This window comes from Scyliorhinus canicula, chromosome 16, assembly GCF_902713615.1.
Source record: "Scyliorhinus canicula chromosome 16, sScyCan1.1, whole genome shotgun sequence".
Lineage (NCBI taxonomy): Eukaryota > Metazoa > Chordata > Chondrichthyes > Carcharhiniformes > Scyliorhinidae > Scyliorhinus > Scyliorhinus canicula.
This window is the reverse complement of record NC_052161.1, coordinates 1,090,640-1,115,929: the sequence shown is the minus strand read 5'-3', so window position 1 is coordinate 1,115,929 and position 25,290 is coordinate 1,090,640. Positions and strand designations below refer to the sequence as shown.

The 25,290-nt window shown below is 48.2% G+C and overlaps 1 protein-coding gene across 5 annotated transcripts in view; it reads right to left on the bottom strand.

Moving 5' to 3' along the window:
* Window positions 1-25,290, bottom strand: part of LOC119950933 (cytosolic purine 5'-nucleotidase) — a 108,258-nt gene that overhangs the window by 48,963 nt on the left and 34,005 nt on the right. Inside the window, exon 3 of one of the 5 annotated variants that reach the window (XM_038773918.1) lies at window positions 1,199-1,289. The exons of the other annotated variants lie outside the window; for them this stretch is intronic. The gene's annotated coding sequence lies outside the window, so the exon portion shown is untranslated. The remainder of the gene's footprint in view (window positions 1-1,198; window positions 1,290-25,290) is intronic. 5 annotated transcript variants of the gene reach the window in all.

The following is a 25,290-nucleotide window of genomic DNA, read 5'->3' as shown; positions in this document are numbered from 1 at the left end:
GTCACATTCCTTTGCTCTTTCCCCACCGCCCTATAAGCTTATTTCTCACCAAATTTCATTTTGAAATTGTTGGCCCATGGGCAGCGAGTTCCTGGTCATTACCACTTGCTGCATAGAAACCATTATTCCTCACATTCCCCCTGCATCTCTTGCCGAAAACCTTCAATCTGGGTCCCTTAATCCTTGTACAATCAGCTAATGGGAAGTTTTGCTTTGACTACTTTACCTAAACCTGTCATCATATTTTACACTTGTATCAAATTGCTCCTCAATCTCTTTTTCTTCGAGGACAACAGCAGCTCACCAGCCTAACCTTGTAGCTGAAGCTTTCCTGAACATTCAGAATTTCTTCCACCTTTACCCTAAAATCACAAATAATGGGTTAATTGGAGTTCCCCCAATATCACCAATCTTTAGTTCTTGCCCATCTCTAATTTCCCTACAGATTGGCTTTTCTATCACTCTCTGACTATTTGGAAGCTTATAGAATACTCCCTGTGACATGATCATTCTCATGTCTAAAGAATGGATTCTGGTCTTCGCACCCTCTGGGATACCCTTTCTTTCCAACAACACAATGTCTTCTCTACCCCCACTCCCCCATTTCCTTTTCCTATCTTTCATGAAACTTTGCATCCATGAGTGTTAAACACTCAAACATTTTAAGCCACATTTCCATTATTGCTGCTACATCATATTCCTAAATGACCTTTTTGCACTTGTAGCTCACCGATTCTATTCAACACATTTTGTGTTTATCTATGTGCATCCTGAACCTGTCTTTGTGTTCCTTGTATTCCTCCTTAGTCTGTTCCTGTCTAATATAGTACTTCCTTCTTTAATATTGTCCTCCTCCCAATTCATCAACTAGTGGTGCCAGAGAACAAACCAGAAAGAAAAGCTCCTCTGGGATGGAGAATCCTCACCTGTACCACGATGCGATTCTGCGGGATGTGTGTTTATCTAATTAGCAGAGCATGCACCATTCCCTGGTCTGTGGCAGGGATTGTCTCCTAGCTGTGAAACACAGTAGTTAAAACTGATCTCTATGTACCACACAGAGTCAATACTCAAACCTGCCCAGAGGGAGCTGGGTAGAGAGTTGCCTTCCATTGAAAAATTAGGGTATTCATTTCCTCTTTCCTCATAAATAATGACTTTTGTTTTTCCCATTTGTAGCAGATTCCCTCCATCTTACCTCCTACAGCTGGGAGGGGGACGAGAGGCCGCAAACTCCTCCTCGAGTGCGACAGCAACCCTCCTTTCTCAGCCAACAGGAAGTACGCTAGCTGTGGGGTGAAACAGATAAAGTGTTGGTCCCCTTCCACCAAGCCGTGACCATAGTGGTGTGAAGCCAGCATCTTAATCGTATTTCTTGGCTACCCAATTTCCATCCATATTGTGGTAACTCAGCTGCAGTTGAAGACTCACCTTCTGACGTTTCTCCTCACTGATTCACTCTTCTGAGGCTTTCTCCTCTCTCCCACCATGTTTCTCCTTCATTATCAACGCCATCCGCACTTCTTACCTACTTGTTTTTTCAAAGATTCATATATCCTAGTTGTCACAGCACAGAAGGAAGCCATTCGACCCATCATGTTCACGCTGGCCAACAAAGATCTGACTGCACTAATCCCATTTTCCAGCCCTGGAGGTTGTGGCAGCACAAGTGAACAAATTAAATATTTCTTAAACGTTACGAGAGTTTCAGACTGAACCACCTTTTCAGGCAGCGAGTTCCAGACTCTCATCACCCTCTGGGTGAACAAGTTTCTCCTCAACTCCACTCTTAGCTTTCCATCTCCTACCTTAAATCTATGCCCCCTGAACCCTCTACTAATAAGAACATAAGAACTAGGAGCAGGAGTAGGCCATCTGGCCCTTCGAGCCTGCTCCGCCATTCAATGAGATCATGGCTGATCTTTTGTGGATTCAGCTCCACTTTCCGGCCCGAACACCATAACCCTTTATTATTCAAAAAAACTATCTATCTTTATCTTGAAAACATTTAATCAAGGAGCCTCAACTGCTTCACTGGGCAAGGAATTCCATAGATTCACAACCCTTTGGGTGAAGAAGTTCCTCCTAAGCTCAGTCCTAAATCTACTTCCCATTACTTTGAGGCTATGCCCCCTCATTCTGCTTTCACCCGCCAGTGGAAACAACCTGCCCGCATCTATCCTATCTATTCCTTCATAATTTTATATGTTTCTATAAGATGGGGCTGGTTTAGCTCACAAAGCTAAATCGCTGGCTTTTAAAGCAGACCAAGCAGGCCAGCAGCACGGTTCGATTCCCGTACCAGCCTCCCCGGACAGGCGCCGGAATGTGGCGACTAGGGGCTTTTCACAGTAACTTCATTGAAGCCTACTCGTGACAATAAGCGATTTTCATTTCATTTCATTTCATTTCAAGATCCCCCCTCATCCTTCTAAATTCCAACGAGTACAGTCCCAGTCTACTCAACCTCTTCTCGTAATCCAACTCCTTCAGCTCTGGGATTAACCTAGTGAATCTCCTCTGCACACCCTCCAGCGCCAGTACGTCCTTTCTCAGGTAAGGAGACCAAAACTGAACACAATACACCAGGCGTGGCCTCACTAACATTTTACACAGTTGCAGCATAATTTCCCTAGTCTTATACTCCACGTGTCTTCCTATCCAACCTACCGATGCCCCTCAATCTTTTACACCTCTACCAGGTCTCCTCTCAACCTTCCCTGCTCCAAGGAAAAGTGTCCCACACTATCCAATCTCTCCTCATACCTCAGACCCTCCAGCCCAGGGAACATCCTGGTAAATCTCCTCTGCACCCTCTCCAGTGAAATCACATCCCTCCTATAACGTGGTGACCAGAACTGCACACAGCTGTGCCTAACCAGGGCTTTGTAAAGTTCCAGCATGACCTCCCTGCTCTTGTATTCTATGCCTTGACTAATAAAGATAGGTATCCTGTATGCCTTCTTAAACACCTTATCAACTGTCCTGCTACCTTCAGGGATCTGTGGATATGCACTCCAAGGTCCCTCTGATCTTCAGTACTTTCCTGAGTCCTACCATTCAGAGTGTGATGCTTTGCCTGCTTATTCTTTCCCCCAATACATTAGCTCATTTACTCCACATTAATCACTGAACCTTGTGACAAAATCACTAGTTTGTTAGCAGTGCAACTGGCCGAATCCTGATCTTCTGCAAGTCCTACACCGCAGCATAAAATCTTTATTGATTTCAATTACTTTCAAGGGCAATACCTCTTTCCTATCTCAAGTCCAACAGCTGCAACCTCTCATTGCATCAATCCTTTATTCAGTTAATTATTTTTTTGGTCTCAATATGTCTTCTGAATTCAAGTGAACACCCACGTTTCAGTTGTAAAGGATATCCCAACTGACAATTTAATTATCTATGAAAAACAAATCCATACAAGGCATTGTCACCTCGCACACACCTGGCCAGGATACCAGGAAATCTTGGCAACACTCTCCAGTTTCAATCATTCTCTTTCACACAATCTTTCTCTATATTTATCCCCACTATATTTAGTGGTCCTCTAGTTTCCAAATCTGGCAGCCTATTAGCTATTCTGATTCTCTTTCATCGCCAACAAATTGAAACCAAGATCAATCACGCCGTTTCCTATTCTAACTTAATTTTTTCCAGACTACAGGTTTCCTTGCCTTCTACAATGTACAGATGTTTTGAAAATAATTTGCGATCGCCTAACTAACCCTTGTTGTTTATCTCACCTTCTCTCACTGTTTACACCCCAGCTGGTGTTCAAAACACAGAGTTTTGGCTGGTGTTCAGATTTCTCAGCTTGACAAGCAAACACTCCCAGTGCAGCAGCATAAACCCCAGGCACTGCCTCACACCCGGCTGTCACAGATTCACCAGCCCAAGGGGCAAGGCGGGCCTCCTCCAGCCGGCTTAGGCTAATTCGTTCCCCAGTCTAGCAGCTTAACTCAGCCAAGTGAAAAAAATACAGAAATGTCGTCACACAGACAATTACTTCAACACAAAGTGATCTCATACTATTGTACATTACTTTAAAACTCTCCTTGAAAATACCTGCTTTTTAAATCATTCATTCTTGAGATTTATCCTAAATTGATGGTGGGGTGGGCTCCTCCTCCCTGAACCACTGCAGTTAGGTCTTGGCAGAGCTTTGATACACTTTCGGAGCTTGGTAGGGCTGTTGTAAGGCTAAGAGCCAATCATATTGGGATGGAACTGGAGTCACATAAAGGCCAGACCAGGTGAGGTTGGCAGTTTTCATCCTCTCTGAAACAACGTTGGCGAATCAGCTGGATTCTAACAACAATTTGATGCAGATAGGGCTGGGATGGTGAGGAGGCCCAGCCCCAGCAGAACGCACCTCAAAAAAACCAGCACTTCAAACCCCCAAGCCCCGCTTGAGCCACTTTCAAAAGAGCAGAGGAGTGCAGGATTAACAAACTACTTCTTCAATTAGATCTATTTTAAATTAAAGTTTCCAAAAACATGAAATAGAAAAACTATTTCAGTTAGTTATTGAACAGGTAACTAAAGGGCATCACTTTCCTCATCAAAGGAGCAAAAGAGGATGTTGAGAGAATTATTCATTTACACGGAGTCTGATTAGGACATTAAATGCCCGACCACAAACAACAGTGGGAGAGAATCCATAACAGCTTAGAAAAGTAGATAAACATTTGAAAAACAATAACGGGCAGAATGATGGTGCACAGCTCATTCAAACTGCAGCAGCACAGTGGGTAAAATGGAGGCCCCTCGTGTGGTCTGCGATGGAAAGCCGCCAACACTGGGAACCCCACACGGCAGGGGCTTGTCCCGGTGCTGGTTAAATCCTCACTAGAGCAACAAGCGGCCGTTAATCGGCTGTCCACCTCCGTTCAGTACTGGACCACGCAGAGCAGAAATGGGAGGAGTGGACTACAGGGTCCCTCGAACCTGCTCCACTATTCAATATGATCGCGGCTGGTTTTTGGCTTGAATTCCACTTTCCCGTTACCTCCCCCATATCCACAATTCCCAGATCTAAAATCTATCTGTCTTAAATATATTTAATGATGCAGCATCTACAGCTGTCCAGGATAGAGAATTCCAAAGCAAATAAACTCATCTGAGTTCTAAATGATTGATAAGCTGAGACTATTTCCCGTGTTCCCTATTCCACAGCCAAGGGAAACAACCTCCGTGTCTACCCTGACAAGCCCCACCCCACTGCTGAGAATATCTAGTGGCAGCAACAAGACATTGGCTTCCCCTCCTGATGCCTCAAGCCCACACCCCCCCCTCCTGATGCCTCAAGCCCACACCCCCCTCCTGATGCCTCAAGCCCACACCCCCCTCCTGATGCCTCAAGCCCACACCCCCCCTCCTGATGCCTCGAGCCCACACCCCCCTCCTGATGCCTCCAGCCCACACCCCCCTCCTGATGCCTCGAGCCCACACCCCCCCCTCCTGATGCCTCAAGCCCACACCCCCCTCCTGATGCCTCAAGCCCACCCCCTCCTGATGCCTCAAGCCCACACCCCCCCTCCTGATGCCTCGAGCCCACACCCCCCTCCTGATGCCTCAAGCCCACCCCCCCCTCCTGATGCCTCAAGCCCACCCCCTCCTGATGCCTCGAGCCCACACCCCCCTCCTGATGCCTCGAGCCCACACCCCCCTCCTGATGCCTCAAGCCCACACCCCCCTCCTGATGCCTCGAGCCCCCCTCACCGTCTAGTAAAATTCAGATCTCGGAACTTTTCATTTATTTTCTCCTTAAACACTCAAACTGCAGTTTCCAACAAAGGCACCAGAAAACCTTTTAAACTTGAGACGTTACTCCACCCATCATGCAAACTGCTAAAGTCGGCCAACATGTCACTCTCCGTATATAATACAAACAGAAAATGATGGATAAACTCAGCAGGTCTGGCAGCACCTGTGGAGAGAGAAATAGAGTTAATGTTCTGAGTCGGGACTTCCAGTGGCGGCGATGACGTAGGAAGCCACACATTTGGGAGCTCCCGTTTTAAACGGACTTTTCGGCTCTTTTTAGAGCCCAAAACCGAAATTTTTCGACGTCTCCCGGTGGGAGAAGGTGTGCTGATCGACTTTCCCCGCAGTCCATGACTCGAACTCGGAGTGGAAAGGGGGGAAAAACGGCAGCAGCTCCCCAGAAAAAACGGGGGAAGGAATCCAAGATGGCGACCGGCGGAGCTCCAGAGGAGTGGAAGCAGTGGGCCCAGGAGCAACAAGCTGCTCTCCTGCGCTGCTTTACAGACTTCAAGGCTGAGGTACTGAGCTCTCTGCAGGAAACGAACAGAAGGCTGTCGGAGATTCAGACGACCCAGGGTGCTGCCATCAAGGAGTTGCAGACGCAGGCCACTGAACGAGAGGAGGAGGCCGTGGTCCTCGTGAGTAAGGTGGAGGAGCACGAGGCTCTCCACAAGAAGTGGCAGGAACGCTTCGAGGAGCTTGATCACCGCATGAGGCGGAAAACCTGCGGATCTTGGGCCTTGCGGAGGGGTCGGACCTGACAACCTACGTGGCTACAATGCTGAACTCGCTAGTGGGGGCCGGGTCTTTCCATCTGCCCTTGGAGCTGGAGGGAGCACACAGAGTACTGGCCAGGAGGCCCAAGGAGAACGAACCCCTGCGCGCGGTGCTGGTGAGGTTCCACCAGTTCAGTGATCGGGAGTGTGTGCTGCACTGGGCCAAGAGGGTGAAGAGCAGCAATTGGGAGAATGGGGTAGTACGGATGTACCAGGATTGGAGTGCGGAGGTGGCTAAGCGGCGGTCTGGATTTAATCGGACGAAAGAGGAAAAAGAAAGAGGAAAAGGAAAAAGATAAAGTTCGGAACGTTGCAGCCCACGCGCCTGTGGGTAACTTATTCGGACCGGCATTATTATTTCGATTCCCCGGATGACGCGTGGGCCTTCATGCGAACGGAGAAACTGGACTTGAACTAGGGGTTGGGGGGTCGGTTGTAAGGCTTTATTGCTGGTTTCTGCTGTTGCTGTGTTCTTCCTTTTTTTGTTTTTTTGTACTTTTGCAATTTTGATATGGTTATTTATGGGGGCATTACTCTGTTATGTTTTTTTTTGCTGTGGGGCATTGTTTGAGTTTTGTATCTTGCGGAGAGGGTTGGGGGGGTTTGTTGTATTCTATGTCGGGTTGGGGGTATGGAGTGGGGCTGGTATTTGGGAGCTGCGTCAGAAGGGTGTGGTGGGGCAGTGCGAAAGCACGGGCTTTCCTCTGGTTTCCCACGCTGCGGGGCTGGGGGGGCGGAGACGATGACGGGGGGAGGCGGGGCCTTAACTAGTTCTTCCCCACGCTGGAGCGGTGCCTGGAGGAGGGATAGATTGGGGGATGATCCCACTTTGGGAGGGGTCGGGTTATTGGCGGGAGTTCCCGGGGTCAGCAGAAGTTAGCTGACCCACGGAAGTACAATGGAGGACGTTTCGCGGCTGGGAGGGTTCCTAGCCTGGGGGGGTAGGGATGGGGGGGGGGGAAAGGGGAATACCGGGTTGCTGTTGGTAGGGTCAGGGGGGACAGAGGTGAGGTGTTGTCGCTGTGGGGACTGGGTCAGGCAGGGAATGCTGGCCTGGGGCGGGCAGTCGACGGGCTATGGCTAGTCGACAGGGGAGGGGGGCGGACGCCCTCTGATCCGGTTGGTCACCTGGAATGCAAGAGGATTGAATGGGCCGGCGAAGCGGTCAAGGGTACTTGCTCATCTGAAGGGGATAAAGGCAGATGTGGCAATGCTTCAGGAGACCCACCTGAAGGTGGCGGACCAGGTCCGCCTGAGGAAGGGGTGGGTGAGGCAGGTTTTCCACTCTGGGTTGGATGTGAAGAACCGGGGAGTGGCGATTCTGGTGGGGAAAAATGTGTTGTTTGAGGCATCGGAGGTGGTGGCAGATAAGGGGGGTAGTTATGTTATGGTTAGGGGCAGGCTACAAGGAGAGAAGGTGGTACTTGCTAGTGTGTATGCCCCAAATTGGGACGATGCGGGCTTTATGAGGCGTATGTTGGGACGGGTCCCGGATCTGGAGGCGGGAGGTCTGATCATGGGGGGGGGGGGGACTTCAATACGGTGTTGGATCCTTCACTGGATCGGTCCAGCTCGAGTACGGGTAGGAGGCCGGCGGCGGCCAAGGTACTGAGAGGGTTTATGGATCAGATGGGTGGGGTGGATCCATGGAGGTTTGTGAGGCCGAGGGCACGCGAGTACTCTTTCTTCTCCCACGTACATAGGGTCTACTCTCGGATAGATTTCTTCGTGGTGAGTAGGGGACTGATTCCGAGAGTGGAGGAGGCCGAGTATTCGGCCATTGCAATCTCCGACCACGCTCCGCATTGGATAGAGTTGGAGATGGGGGAGGTGCGGGACCAGCGCCCGTTGTAGCGGTTGGATGTGGGGTTGTTGGCGGAGGAGGTGTGTAGGATGGTCCGGGCAAGTATTGAGGGGTACCTCCAGGTGAATGATACGGGGGAGGTTCAGGTGGGGATGGTCTGGGAAGCCCTGAAGGCAGTGATTCGTGGGGAGCTGATATCCATTCGGGCACACAGGGAGAGGAGCGAGAGGGATAGACTGATGGGAAAGATGCTGGAGATGGACAGGAGGTATGCAGAGGCACCAGAGGAGGGACTGTTGGGGAAGAGGCGCAGCCTGCATGCTAAATTTGATTTGTTGACCAGTAGAAAGGCGGAGGCACAGTGGAGGAAGGCACAAGGGGCAGTGTACGAACATGGTGAAAAGGCGAGTAGGATGCTGGCTCATCAGCTCCGCAAGCGGGATGCGGCTAAGGAAATTGCTGGAGTGAGAGACAAGAGTGGGAATGTGGTGCGGAAGGGAGTAGAGGTGAATGAGGTCTTCAAGGACTTTTACGGGGAACTGTACCGGTCGGAGCCAACGGGGGACAGGAGGGAAATGGAGAGGTTCCTCGACGAGCTTCCTTTCCCGAAGGTGCAGGAGGAGAAGGTGGAGGGGTTGGGTGCGCCGATTGAGCTGGAGGAGCTAGTTAAGGGGATCGGGCAGATGCAGTCAGGGAAGGCACCGGGGCCGGATGGGTTCCCGGTGGAATTTTATAAAAAGTTTGTGGACCTAGTGGGCCCCTTGCTGGTGCGGACACTCATTGAAGCGTGGGAAGGGGGGACTTTGCCCCCGACAATGTCGCGGGCGCTGATCTCGTTAATTTTAAAGAGGGACAAGGACCCCCAGCAGTGTGGTTCATACAGGCCCATATCTCTCCTCAACGTGGATGCTAAGGTGCTGGCAAAAATCCTGGCCACCAGGATAGAGGACTGTGTGCCAGGGGTTGTGCACGAGGACCAGACAGGTTTTGTGAAGGGAAGGCAGCTGAACACGAATGTGCGGAGATTGTTGAATGTCATCATGATGCCAGCGATTGAGGGGGAGGCAGAGATAGTGGTGGCGCTGGATGCGGAGAAGGCCTTCGATAGAGTGGAGTGGGGGTACCTATGGGAGGTGTTGGGGAGGTTTGGATTTGGTGATGGGTTCATTAGATGGGTACGGCTGCTATATGAGGCCCCGATGGCGTGCGTGGCCACGAATGGGAGGAGGTCGGAGTACTTCCGGCTTTACCGAGGGACCAGGCACGGTTGCCCCCTGTCCCCCTTGTTGTTTGCACTGGCAATCGAGCCGCTGGCGATGGCGTTGAGGGATTCAGAGAGGTGGAGAGGCTTGGTGCGAGGTGGGGAGGAACATAGGGTGTCGTTGTATGCCGATGACCTGTTACTGTATGTGGCGGACCCGGTGGGAGGGATGCCGGGGGTGATGGAGCTGCTAGCTGAGTTTGGGACCTTTTCAGGTTATAAATTAAATTTAGACAAGAGTGAGGTGTTTGTGGTGCACCCTGGAGACCAGGAGGAAGGAATTGGTAGGCGCCCGCTTAGGCGGGCAGGGGAGAGCTTTAGGTACCTGGGGGTGCAGGTGGCCAGGGACTGGGGGACTCTTCACAAACATAATTTCACCAGGCTTGTAGGTCAGATGGAGGAGGAGTTCAAGAGGTGGGACATGCTGCCATTGTCGTTGGCGGGGAGGGTACAGTCCGTCAAAATGACGGTGCTTCCGAGGTTCTTGTTCCTCTTTCAGTGTCTGCCCATCTTTATCCCCAGGGCCTTCTTTAGGAGAGTGACTAGCAGTATTTTGAGCTTTGTGTGGGCACATGGGACTCCGAGAGTGAAGAGGGTGTTCCTGGAGCGAGGGAGGGATAGAGGCGGGCTGGCGCTGCCCAACATTCTGGGGTACTATTGTGCGGCCAATGTGTCAATGGTACGTAAATGGGTGATGGAGGGGGGAGGGGCGGCACGGAAAAGAATGGAGATGACGTCATGTAGAGGTACGAGCCTGGGTGGTGGCGGCGACCCTAAGAATCTGGTGACAGTGGAGACGGCATCGGGGGGAAACAGGGGGCTCGATGGAGGCTCCACTGGGTGGCAATCATCGGTTCATCCCGGGGAACAAGGATGGGGGATTTAGGGGGTGGCAAAGGGTGGGCATCAGTAAGTTGAGGGACCTGTTTATTGGCGGGAGGTTTGCGGGCCTGGGGGAACTGGAAGATAAATTTGGGCTTCCCCAAGGGAACATGTTCAGATACAGGTAAAGGCGTTTGCTAGGTGACAGGTAGAGGAATTCCCTCTGCTGTCCTCGCGGGGGACGATGGACAGAGTGCCTTCGGGGGTGTGGGTCGGAGAGGGGAAGGTGTCGGACATCTATAAGGTAATGCAGGAGGTGGAGGAGTCGTCAGTGGAGGAGCTTAAGGCTAAATGGGAGGGGGAACTCGGGGAGCAGATAGAGGACGGGACTTGGGCGGATGCCCTGGAGAGAGTCAACTCTTCCTCCTCATGTGCGAGGCTTAGTCTTATCCAATTTAAGGTGCTGCACCGGGCCCACATGTCCGGGACTAGGATGAGTAGGTTCTTTGGGGGTGAGGACAGGTGCACCAGATGTTCGGGGAGTCCAGCGAACCACGCCCATATGTTCTGGGCATGCCCAGCACTGGAAGAATTCTGGAAGGGGGTGGTGGGGACGGTGTCGAGGGTGGTTGGATCCAGGGTCAAACCAGGGTGGGGACTCGCGGTTTTTGGAGTTGCGGTAGAGCCGGGAGTGCAGGAGGCGAAAGAGGCCGGTGTCCTGGCCTTTGCGTCCCTAGTAGCCCGACGAAGGATCTTGCTACAGTGGAAGGATGTGAGGCCCCCAAGTGTGGAGACCTGGATCAGTGACATGGCGGGATTTATAAAACTGGTAAGGGTCAAATTTGCCCTGAGAGGATCAACACAAGGGTTCTATAAACGATGGCAGCCTTTTCTGGACTTCCTGGCTCAAAGATAGGTAACTGGGTCAATAGCAGCAGCAACCGGGGGGGGGGGGTTCCTTCTTGTAGTTTCTATTCTGTAACTTTATATTGTGTTAATTTGTGTTGTTAAAATGCTGCGTTGTTCATGGAGGTGGGGCGAATGTTTATGATTGCTAATATTATTGTTATTTTTGGTATTTTACTATGGTGCGTTATTGTTGTATAAATTCAAAATTTTTCAATAAAAATTATTTCAAAAAAAAATGTTCTGAGTCGAATATGACTCGGATAGAGGTTTACAGCAGGAAAACAGGCCCTTCGGCCCAATTTGTCCATGCCGTCCAGTTTTTACCACTAAGCTGGTCCCAATTGCCTGCAATTGGCCCATAATCCTGTATACCCATCTTTCCCATATAACTGTCTGAATACTTTTTAAAAGACAAAGTTGTACCCGCCTCTACTACTGCCTCTTCTTTGGAACTCTAATACAACTCCCCATAGTTTTGAAGGCAGGTCAAAGAGATGGGGAATGAGCTTCACCTATTGATGACCCCTCAGGGTTACCACAGTTAGCACCCAAGTCCTTTTTTGGGGTAACCCAATAAATAACAAATTATGCCGAAGCTGCCACTCCAACTAGTAGCTAATTCTTAACCTCCTTAATTTAGCGGAGAGCAATCAACGTCTTGGCTCATGATCCATGTCTGGGAAAAACACTGCTCTTGATGCGAAACTGAGGAGTTTTTACTTCATGATATCTTATTTTAAGGCGTATTGTTTCACCAGTTGACAGGAGAGCGTCGGGTTGGCATAGATGGTGTGAAGAAAGATGTGCCTCAAGTTGTCAGAACTCATTCCTGTGAGTTTACAGTGTAAGGAGCACATCATCCCCAGTAAACCCTTTACACAGAGAGCAAAGCACAACATTGTTTTACATTGAAGGCTGTTTTAGGGATGTCCTCAAAGGACTCCTAAACAGCAAACTCCTGGGAGCCCCCGCCTTGTGACCAAAATGGAGAAGGTTATTCAGAAAGAGATTGAACACTCGAGAGGATCAGAAACATGTAGAGGTAAAGACAAGGCATTGGTACAACCCTCGGAACAACCCATCTATCCAACCCTCCAATGCAGGTCATGCGTTGGACTTGTTAGCCAATTCAGAACTCAAAGAAATACGGCAGTAGGTGATCCTCCACCCAGAGGGACAGCCAAGATGTAAACAATGAAGGGCACCTGGTTATGAGCAATCTGCCATTCAGAGGATAAGGAGGTGCAAAGTTAAAATCCTCCACAACTCCTCCAACTCAGTCAGCACAGATCTTCTGCCAGGTTTGGAGTACATTTCAAATCATTTGAAGGATAAACTGCTGCACAACACTGTGCTCAGACGGTGCTCACAGCATGCAAATAACTCATTCATATCCACAGCTCATGCCTCCGGTAAGGTGGCAGATTTGACTAATTACAAAAGAAAGCGAAAAGATTTCAATTGCTTAAATAAACATCGACTCCCGTCCCGATCTTCCCAGTATACGGTGGACAGTCTCTGTCTCATCCCGTTAAAGTCAGCCTTACCCAAGTCTAAAATTCCAGTATCTGAATCGTGCTTTTCACTTTCCGTTACACTGAATTCAATCATGTTATGATCACCATTTGATAAATGTCTGCACACAGTTAGGCTATTAATTAAACTTGGCTCATTACTCATAACTCAATCTAATACTGTCTGTCCCCTTGCTGCATCGAGAACATATTGTTAAAGGAAACTATCCCAGACACATCCAGAAATTCACTACCTTTCTGACAAGTGCTTGTCTGCCTCTCCCAATCCATGTGCAAGTTGAAATACCTCATTATAATAATAACAATAATATAATAATAATAATAATAATAATAATAATAATAGCTTATTGTCACAAGTAGGCTTCAATGAAGTTACTGTGAAAAGCCCCTAGTTGCCACATTCCGGCACCTCTTCGGGGAGGCTGGTACGGGAATTGAACCCGCGCTGCTGGCCTTGTTTTGCATTACAAGTCAGCTGTTTAGCTCACTGTGCTAAACCAGCCCCTGGGCCCTTAGCTCTGCAACACCCTCCCTGTACCTCTCTGCCCCTCTCCCTCACTCTCCTCCTTTATTCTTTAAAGCCTACCTCTTTGCCTCAGCTTTTGATCATCTGGCCAAGTATCTCCTAATGTAGCTCAGTTTCGTATTTTGTTTTATAACGCTCTGTGAACTACCTTTTGTTACAGTAATGGCACTGTATAAATATTGTTGAATACAGTAGAATGCTCTTTAAATACCTTTTATTCTGTTTTGGCAGTGGAATAGACCTGGAAGAGCTCAAGAAGACAAACCAGTCACCAAAGGGGAATAGGTTCCGGTAACTGGTCAGGAACTTTATTGGGAAGGAAGTGCCGTCGTTTACAATACTGCCATTCCCTGCTGCTGCAGGATAATTCTGTCTGAGGATGGAATTAGGGAGGGCGGGGTTGCAGACATGCTTCAGGAGCTGATGAAGAGGGAGTGTGCAAGTGGGAAGAGGAGTTGGAAAGGATGTTGGGGATTGAGAGTGTGGAGGGAAGCTCTGTGGAGGATGAATGTGGCCTCATCGTGTACCAGGTTGAGTCTTACCCAAGTTAAGGTGGTGCACAGGGCCCACATGATGGTGTCCAGGATGATTCAGTCTTTCCGGGGGTGGAGGATCGGTGTGGGCAGTGTGGCCAGTGAACCATGTCCATACGTTTGGGCATATTCGAAGTTGAGGGGGCTTTGGAAAGGATTTTCAGACGTGATGTCAAAGATTTTGGGGTCAGAGATGGCTCCGCGTCCAGAGGTGCCGATATTTGGAGTGTCAGAGGATCCGGCAGTACAGGTGGGAGAGGCCGACGTCTTGGCCTTTGCCTCTCTGATAGCCCGGAGATGGATTTTGTTGTGTTGCCAAGATTCGGAGCCACCGAATGCGGGGATACGGGTAAACAATCTGGTAGAGTTTCTGTATTTTAAAAAGATCAAGTTCGCCATTCGAGGGGCGAGGAGGGGTTCATCTCTAGGTGGAAGCTGTTTATTGACTTCTTTAAGGGGATTGTTTTTTGTATTTTTGTGATTATGTATATATTTAAATGCCTTCAATAAATGTTTTCACAAATACTAATAAACCACAGTGATTATATATACTTTTGTCATTGTCTCACTAAGTTGCATCATTATATTTAGTGATCTATATAAATGTGTCCCAGATCCCGCACTGCACAGACAGCCCACCGAAGGAAGACATAAATGTTGGGTTCGAGGTGCAGCTGATGTCGCTGGCAGTGCTCCTGACCAAGATCGCTTTGTTAAGACAATATTATGCTGGCTAGCTGATTAATGGTCATTCAGCAAGCTCAGTGAAAGCCTGAGTGCTGTTGGGGAGGGTGAGAGCAGGGAAAGTGGAGCATGCAGGCTGTCACTACCAATGTGCTACCTCAGGGGCAGAGCTGATTTGAGGGGGTGGATGACCTGTAAAATATCAGTGGTAAAACTCTGCCACGAGCATTTAGATGGAACAATCATACCCCGACCTCCGCCCCCAAACACATTTGTTAATTTCATCTGAATCCTAATGCAGCTTAAACGTAATGGCCGCTAGGCCAATCAGCCCACCCACCAATCGTAACGGCACACAGTCAACGTGAAGCCCCAGTCAATTACTATTTAATTCATTTACATTGGCTTCTTGATTGTCGGCAGAAGCACTTTCAATTCATGTGCATGCCCACCGATCGAAATGCGCGAGAGGGTGCAATTACATCTTTGTGCTATGAAGCACTTCTGGATCAGGCACCCACCTGAGCAACAGAAAATCCTGGCACTGACACAAAAATGACAGTAGAGAAAAACAACGGAGAGCCACAACTTTAATCTAAACAAGCAACAAAGTGCAAAATCAAGTGCTGTGCAAAACAGGCATCCAACCCAAACCCGCAGGGACATTGTACTGATACAGACTCATATCACATCCCAAAGCTGCAAAACAAGTTAGTTCTGACGTGCAATCACTGTTTGGAAGACCTGCATAACTTGATGGGCCGAATGGCCTCCTTCTGCACTGTAAATTCTATGATATGGTAACTGTCAATTTGGACAGAGAAAGGTCCCCCAAAATACATCAATAGCCAGATCAGATGCGTGGCTTTGGTTGAGTCATTGGTCGGGGAAACTCCCTGCACAAATACTCAAACAATTCAATCATCTGAAGGCCGATACTCCCAACACTATAACCCACTCAGCAGCTCACTGGAATGTCATCTTCCGAGTCATACCCCAGCTCATTTCCCCATCACTCCCAACTCCTGAATGCTGAAGACTAGAGTTGCCCCCTTGTTGTCTTCCCCCAAAAGGCATCCATTCTGAGACAGCACAGGCTGAGATCAAACCAGGGAGCAGGGAGCCTCGATTCTGCACGGTTCAGAGCAGTTGAGTGAAATCATTTCTCCAACTAGGACGATTAACTCAGAATCCTACAGCTCAGATGCAGACCATTCTGCCTGTACCAGCTCTTGTGTAAAAGTTATCAAATATAGGTCCACTTTCCTGCTCTTGAAACACTGCCTGCAAACCTGTCTTCTCAACACACGTCAAATTGGTTTGCAATGTTCTAATGGAATCTGCTTCCACCGATCTCGGGTAGCGTGTTCTAAATCTAACACACTGCTGGAGGAAATTTCTCCATTTCTCATCGAGTTCTTTGGCCAGTTATTTTAAATCTACGACCTTTGGCTTTTTTGCCGACTTGTTTTGTCCTGCGAGAGGTCACTCAGCTCATGTGCAGCTTCCCTCCTCTCAACAGAGAGGTTGAAGCAAGGTCAGAGCTGTTAAATACACTCTGATCAGGAGAGGGAATCACACAGACGGCACATCCAACACAACACCTTCCTCCATTTCTATCCACTGCTCAGAGTAGAGAAACAGCCCAACAGCAGGCTCGTCATTATTCAAACCTTCACTTTAAGCCCTCCAGCACACCGTTGCCTGACACATTCTGATGCTTCTTTGTCAAATCACACCTCAACAGACCGGTTCTCACTCCTATGACTTTAATAAAGCGCTGTGTTAAATAGCTTCACTGCCAACATGAACCTGTACTGGTGTAATCGCTGGATTTTCTGTTAAAACCCTCAATTCCTTCTTTTGCCAAAACCACCTTCTACCTCTTAAATTCTCTCTGGCAAATAACTGAACAAATTATTCTGTGCACAGTGGACCCCAGTTAGTGACCACACTGTATCGGCATGCTTGCCTTCATTGGCCAGGGCATTGAGTATAAGAATTGGCAAGTCATGTTGCAGCTGTATAGAACCTTAGTTAGGCCACATTTGGAGTATAGTGTTCAATTCTGGTCGCCACACTACCAGAAGGATGTGGAGGCTTTAGAGAGGGTGCAGAAGAGATTTACCAGGATGTTGCCTGGTATGGAGGGCATTAGCTATGAGGAGCGGGGCAGCACGGTGGCCTAGCGGTTAGCACAACCGCCTTACGGCGCTGGAGTCCCAGGTTCGATCCCGGCTCTGGGTCACTGTCTGTGTGGAGTTTGCACATTCTCCCCGTGTCTGCGTGGGTTTCGCCCCCACAACCCAAAAATGTGCAGAGTAGGCGGATTGGCCACGCTAAATTGCCCCTTAATTGGAAAAAATAATTGGGTAATCTAAATTTTTTTTTAAAAAGCTATGATGAGCGGTTAAATAAACTCAGTCTGTTCTCACTGGAACGACGGAGGTTGAGGGGCGACCTGATCGAGGTCTACAAAATTATATGGGGCATAGACAGAGGCTTTTCCCCAGGGTAGAGGGGTCAATTACTAGGGGGCATAGGTTTAAGGTGTGAGGTGCAAGGTTTAGAGGAGATGTACGAGACAAGTTTTTTTACACAGAGGGTAGTGGGTGCCTGGAACTCGCTGCCGGAGGAGGTGGTGGAAGCAGGGACGATAGCGACATTTAAGGGGCATCATGACAAATACATGAATAGGATGGGAATAGAGGGATACGGACCCAGGAAGTGTAGAAGATTGTAGTGTAGTCAGGCAGCATGGTCGGCACGGGCTTGGAGGGCCAAAGGGCCTGTTCCTGTGCTGTACTTTTCTTTGTTCTTTGTTTACCGTGTTTACCCCGTTACTGACCACAGTGTTTACCCCAGTTAGTGACCACACCCTGTTTACCCCAGTTAGTGACCACACCGTTTACCCCAGTTAGTGACCATGCTGTCACACCCTGTTTACCCCAGTTAGTGACCATGCTGTATCACACCCTGTTTACCTGTTAGTGACCACACTGTATCACACCCTGTTTACCTGTTAGTGACCACACTGTATCACACCCTGTTTACCTGTTAGTGACCATGCTGTATCACACCCTGTTTACCCCAGTTAGTGACCATGCTGTATCACACCCTGTTTACCCCAGTTAGTGACCATGCTGTATCACACCCTGTTTACCCCAGTTAGTGACCACACTGTATCACACCCTGTTTACCTGTTAGTGACCATGCTGTATCACACCCTGTTTACCCCAGTTAGTGACCATGCTGTATCACACCCTGTTTACCCCAGTTAGTGACCATGCTGTCACACCCTGTTTACCCCAGTTAGTGACCACACTGTATCACACCCTGTTTACCTGTTAGTGACCACACTGTCACACACTGTTTACCCCAGTTAGTGACCATGCTGTATCACACCCTGTTTACCTGTTAGTGACCACACTGTCACACCCTGTTTACCTGTTAGTGACCACACTGTATCACACCCTGTTTACCCCAGTTAGTGACCATGCTGTATCACACCCTGTTTACCCCAGTTAGTGACCACACTGTCACACCCTGTTTACCCCAGTTAGTGACCATGCTGTATCACACCCTGTTTACACCAGTTAGTGACCACACTGTCACACCCTGTTTACCCCAGTTAGTGACCATGCTGTATCACACCCTGTTTACCCCAGTTAGTGACCACACTGTCACACCCTGTTTACCCCAGTTAGTGACCATGCTGTATCACACCCTGTTTACCCCAGTTAGTGACCACACTGTCACACCCTGTTTACCCCAGTTAGTGACCATGCTGTATCACACCCTGTTTACCCCAGTTAGTGACCACACTGTCACACCCTGTTTACCCCAGTTAGTGACCATGCTGTATCACACCCTGTTTACCCCAGTTAGTGACCACACTGTCACACCCTGTTTACCCCAGTTAGTGACCATGCTGTATCACACCCTGTTTACCGGTTAGTGACCACACTGTCACACCCTGTTTACCCCAGTTAGTGACCACACTGTATCACACCCGGTTTACCCCAGTTAGTGACCACACTGTATCACATCCTGTTTACCCCAGTTAGTGACCATGCTGTCACACCCTGTTTACCCCAGTTAGTGCCCACACTGTATCACACCCTGTTTACCCCTGTTAGTGACCACACTGTATCACACCCTGTTTACCTGTTAGTGACCACACTGTATCACACCCTGTTTACCTGTTAGTGACCACACTGTCACACCCTGTTTACCCCTGTTAGTGACCACACTGTATCACACCCTGTTTACCCCAGTTAGTGACCACACTGTATCACACCCTGTTTACCCCAGTTAGTGACCACACTGTCACACCCTGTTTACCCCAGTTAGTGACCACACTGTATCACACCCTGTTTACCTGTTAGTGACCACACTGTCACACACTGTTTACCCCAGTTAGTGACCATGCTGTATCACACCCTGTTTACCTGTTAGTGACCACACTGTCACACCCTGTTTACCTGTTAGTGACCACACTGTATCACACCCTGTTTACCCCAGTTAGTGACCATGCTGTATCACACCCTGTTTACCCCAGTTAGTGACCACACTGTCACACCCTGTTTACCCCAGTTAGTGACCATGCTGTATCACACCCTGTTTACCCCAGTTAGTGACCACACTGTCACACCCTGTTTACCCCAGTTAGTGACCATGCTGTATCACACCCTGTTTACCCCAGTTAGTGACCACACTGTCACACCCTGTTTACCCCAGTTAGTGACCATGCTGTATCACACCCTGTTTACCCCAGTTAGTGACCACACTGTCACACCCTGTTTACCCCAGTTAGTGACCATGCTGTATCACACCCTGTTTACCCCAGTTAGTGACCACACTGTCACACCCTGTTTACCCCAGTTAGTGACCATGCTGTATCACACCCTGTTTACCCCAGTTAGTGACCACACTGTCACACCCTGTTTACCCCAGTTAGTGACCATGCTGTATCACACCCTGTTTACCCCAGTTAGTGACCACACTGTCACACCCTGTTTACCCCAGTTAGTGACCATGCTGTATCACACCCTGTTTACCGGTTAGTGACCACACTGTCACACCCTGTTTACCCCAGTTAGTGACCACACTGTATCACACCCGGTTTACCCCAGTTAGTGACCACACTGTATCACATCCTGTTTACCCCAGTTAGTGACCATGCTGTCACACCCTGTTTACCCCAGTTAGTGCCCACACTGTATCACACCCTGTTTGTGACCACACTGTATCACACCCTGTTTACCTGTTAGTGACCACACTGTATCACACCCTGTTTACCTGTTAGTGACCACACTGTCACACCCTGTTTACCCCTGTTAGTGACCACACTGTATCACACCCTGTTTACCCCAGTTAGTGACCACACTGTATCACACCCTGTTTACCCCAGTTAGTGACCACACTGTATCACACCCTGTTTACCCCAGTTAGTGACCACACTGTATCACACCCTGTTTACCCCAGTTAGTGACCACACTGTATCACACCCTGTTTACCTGTTAGTGACCACACTGTATCACACCCTGTTTACCTGTTAGTGACCACACTGTCACACCCTGTTTACCCCTGTTAGTGACCACACTGTATCACACCCTGTTTACCCCAGTTAGTGACCACACTGTATCACACCCTGTTTACCCCAGTTAGTGACCACACTGTCACACCCTGTTTACCTGTTAGTGACCATGCTGTCACACCCTGTTTACCCCAGTTAGTGACCACACTGTATCACACCCTGTTTACCTGTTAGTGACCATGCTGTCACACCCTGTTTACCCCAGTTAGTGACCACACTGTCACACCCTGTTTACCTGTTAGTGACCATGCTGTCACACCCTGTTTACCTGTTAGTGACCACACTGTATCACACCCTGTTTACCTGTTAGTGACCATGCTGTCACACCCTGTTTACCCCAGTTAGTGACCACACTGTATCACACCCTGTTTACCTGTTAGTGACCACACTGTATGACACCTTCTTTACCTGATTTACTGACCACACTAACACACTCATTCCACCCTTTGCCTCATCAGTGTTTGGGGAGTGGTGGGTTTTGAGCTTCTGTGATTCAGTTCCCTTGGGTGTCAACACTATTTCTGGTCAAACTTCATAAAGTAGCTGAAATCAAATTCAGTCTGCTTTGCAAACATCTGCCAAGCTACTGGGCCTGAAGAGCGAGCTGACCTTCAGTTCAGGGGCTAGGCTCTTGGCTCAGTGATCAGCTGGAGATAATTCTGAACAAACAGGCGCAGTTCTGGGTCACCTGTTTAAAACAAGACCTCACCCATAGCTCAGCAAACAGTCTAGTATTCACTTTCACGTTATGAATAAGAGCTTCCAGATTCCACCTCTGATCTGGAACAGCTGATACATCCAGAGTTTGTGACCAGAGTGTGACGGCCTGACTTCAACAAAGCACGATTACTAGTTTGGAAATTTGGGAATCTCTCAGCTAAGTTTTTTTCAAGCTAGAATTTAGATTTGCAGTAAACCTCCGACTCAGATCTTTGAAACAGCGAGTTAGTTAAGGAGCCCAGTTAACAGAAACGACCTAGTCTTGTGAAAATCAGCAAAAAATTAATACCTGTTAATGACTGTGACAGGATTCTGACTTAATAGTTGCATCTTGGGTGTGACACATCAGCTCTCTATATAAAGTAGACAGTTTTGCTGTCGTGGAGTATGGAAGCACAAAAAGCCCTGAAAAGTGTGAGGACTAACTTTGGAATTTGATGCAGATGGGAAAGGGGTTGATGCTTTTTAATCGGCTTTCAGAAATTAGGGAGCGTTCAAGGTTACAATTAGGGAGTAGGGAGAGGACTGATGGTTTTTTAAGACTTTATTCTGCTAAATGTGGGCAGGAGTTTAAAGTGGTATTGGGGAGCATTAAGTTTATAGCTTAACTAATTAAACTACCTAGTATAACTACAGTTTTGTGATATTGCTAAACGTAAAGCCTAATTAGTCAAATTAAAAACAATAAAGATGTCAGGGCAGGTCACTTATTGCAACTGTAGCATCTGGGCACCACAGTGTGATCAATGGCAACCACATCTGCAGCAACTGTTTGCAGCTTGTGAAGACCCCAGGACCTGAGGCAACACATTCTGGGGTCTAACTGCAGAGATAGTGAATGCATTGATCAGCATTCTCCGAGACTGGAAAAAGCAGGTCATGTAGCTTATTTTGTTTTCCAAAAGGCATTCGACAAGTTACCAGATAAAAATTAACTGCACAAAATAAAGCTCAAATGTTGTTGAGGGCATGATACTGTATTTACAAGGATACACGATTGGCTGGTGAACTAACAGCAATCAACTAATTTTTAGATAAGAAGAAATACTGGTCTATATCACTGTGGCTTCACAGCGCCAGGGTCCCAGATTCGATTCCCCGCTGAGTCACTGTCTGTGCGGAGTCTGCACGTTCTCCCCGTGTGTGCGTGGGTTTCCTCTGGGTGCTCCGGTTTCCTCCCACAGTCCAAAGATGTGCAGGTTAGGTGGATTGGCTATGATAAATTGCCCTTAGTGACCAAAAAATGTTAGGAGGGGTTATTGGGTTCCGGGGATAGGGTGGAATTGAGGGCTTAAGTGGGTCGGTGCAGACTCGATGGGACGAATGGCCTCCTTCTGCACTGTATGTTCTAAACAGAGTTTGGATGAATAGGTCAAACGGCAACTGTGACTGGTGGCGTTCCACAGAAATCAGTGCCAGGAACTACTTTTTGTCCACTTGTTACAATTTGTATTACTGGCAGATGAAGTAGCAGACTATAGTGTACCCAAATTTTCAGATTATACAGATAGGTAGAAAAGTAAGTTGTGAGGAGGCTATAAAGAGTCTGTAAAAGGATACCGATAGGTTTACTGAGTGGACAAAAAAATTAGTAGATGGGCAGCATGGGCTCAATTCTGACCTTGGGTGACTGTGTGGAGTTTGTATGTTCTCCCTGAGCCTACATGGGATTCATCCGGGATCTCCGGTTTCCACCCACAGTCCAAAAGTATGCAGGTTAGGTAGATTGGCCATGCTAAATTGTCCCTTTGTGCCCAAAGGTTAGATGGGGTAAGGGGTTACAGGGATAAGGCAGGGGAGTGAACCTAGGTAGGATGCTCTTTCATAGGTGTAGATTCGATGGGCCGAATGGCCTCCTTCTGCACTATATGGATTTGATGATTCTACAATAAATGTGGTGAAAATTCTATATTCTATAAGCGTGAGGTTGTCTATTTTATCAGAAAAATAGAAAAGCAGATTATCTAAATGGAGAGATTACAGAATGCTGCAGAATGGAGGGATCTGGGTGTCCGTGGTACATAAATCACAAGAAGTTAGCATGCAAATACAGCAAGTAGCTAGGAAGGCAAATGAAATGTTGTCATTGATTGCAAGAGGGATGGAATAAAATAAGGAAGCCTTGCTACAGCTTTTAATAAATAATCTTTCTTGTCACAAGTACACTGCAATGAAGTTACTGTCAAAATCCCCTAGTTGCCACATCCCCGCACCTGTTCGGGTACACAGAGAGAGAATTCAGAATGTCCAAATTACCTAACAGCACGTCTTTCGGGACTTGTGGGAGGAAACCGGAGCACCTGGAGGAAACCCATGCAGACACGGAGAGAACGTGCAGACTCTGCACAGAGAGACCCAAGCTGGGAATCAAACCTGGGACCCTGGCGCTGTGAAGCCACAGTGCTAACCACTTTGCTACCGTGCTGCTGTACAGAGCGTTGGTGAGATCACACCAGGAGTACAGTGTACAGCTTTGTTCTCCAGAAGGCAGAACCATACTTGCATTGGAAGCAGTTCTGAGAATGTGCACCAGCCGATTCCTGGGATGAAGGATTTATCATATGATGAAGGTTGAGTGGGTTGGGCCAAAACTCATTGGAGTTGATAAGAATGACAGGAGATATTATTGAAACAAGTTTCTGAGAGGGTTTAATAGGGTAAATGCTGAGAGGATGTTTTATTCTGGTGGGGAAATTGGGAAGTAGGTGGGAGACAAACCTTTTAACTAAGGAGTCCCTTAAGACAGAGGTGAGGAATTTCTTCATCCAGAGGATCGTTAGACTTTGGAATTCTCTCCCCCAGAGTGCGGTAGAGGCAGAGTCACTGAACAGGACGCTGATAGGGGAGTCGAGGGTTTTGAGGGCAGGCAGGGAAGTGGAGGTACGGCCACAGTCAGGTCAGCCAGAATCTTATTGAATGACGGAGCAGGCTCGATGGTCCAAATGGCCTATTCCTGCTCTATTTCTCATGATGATCACAGCTGGAATATTATAATTCGGTTCAGTGGCCTCTTTCTTGAGACAGAAAAAAAATGAATCGGCCAGGGCTTCCACAGCTGCTAAGTATCCAATCATTCCTGCTGGACATTGAGAGGTGGGTATGGGCTCGAGTGTATCTGGCTGTGATGCCATTCAAAGTTAAATATCCCGCCAACATTCACCATAAAAGCTCACACATCAATAATAGCAACAGTGACTTTGGGGAAGGGTAACCGATCCCAGTCTAACTAAATTTCAGCTAAAGGCAGGCAAGGAGAAAATTTAAATAAACCAAACTTCAAGCATGAAAACATCTTTCAGGGCCTTCCTGTGAACTGTTGCTGCAGGTTAAACATGTCTGCACTTGCTATGGGGGGGGGGGGTTCGGTTTTTCCAATGAGTTTCAGCATATTTAATGGAAAGGAAATGTGTGTTAAATGCTGCAGTGTGAAAAAGCAGCCTGCTGTTCACTAGGATTCACCATTTTGTGGCAGGAGATTTGATCCTAATTGCACACAGATTACACTGCGTGCGTGCGTGTTGCACAACCTCAAAGGCAGCAAGATAACACAGGGTATTATTTCTGGTTTCTCATTAGGAGCTCTGTAGGTTGATAATGGCAGGCTACATTCAGAAAGGATATTATTGCCATGCAGAGAGCGTAATGAAGGTTTGACAGGCTTGTTCCGGGGATGGTGGGACTGTCTTATGAAGAGAGATTGGGCAAACTGGGCCATAATTCTCTAGAGTTCCGAAGAATGAGAGGTGATCTCATTGAAACCTACAAAATACTTGAAGGAATGGACAGGGTAGATGCAGATTGGGGAGTCTGGAGCCAAGAGGCACAATTGCAAAATGAGGGAGGAGCATTTTAGGACCGAGATGAGAAGAAATTTCTTTACACGGATGTATCTGAGCACCAAGTACAGGCCTCCATACAGCAGCATTCCTTCTGCATAAAGTCCTCGGTTGCTGCCAATAATGAGGCCTCTGCATTTACTAGTTCCCAGAATTGAGTCAGAAATCCCCTGACACTGCAGGAAACACTGTGTACAATTTTGTTCAACTGGTTTTGCCGGGAAAGATTAGGAAATAGCACAGCTGGTGTGCATGAATGTAAAGCAATCTGGGAGAAGTTGGCAGCTTCACAGAGTGGAATGATCTTTCTGATTTTGTCTCCGGGCTGATTGTACTGTGTAACACACTCGGACTGTTGTACCTACGATGTTTATTCACAAGTTCATAAGATGCAGGAGCAGAATTAGGCCTTTCAGCCCATCGAGCCTGTTCCGCCATTCTATCATGGCTGATATGTTCCTTATCTGCTACCGACAATATTACATGATGTGGAGATGCTGGCGTTGGACTGGGGTC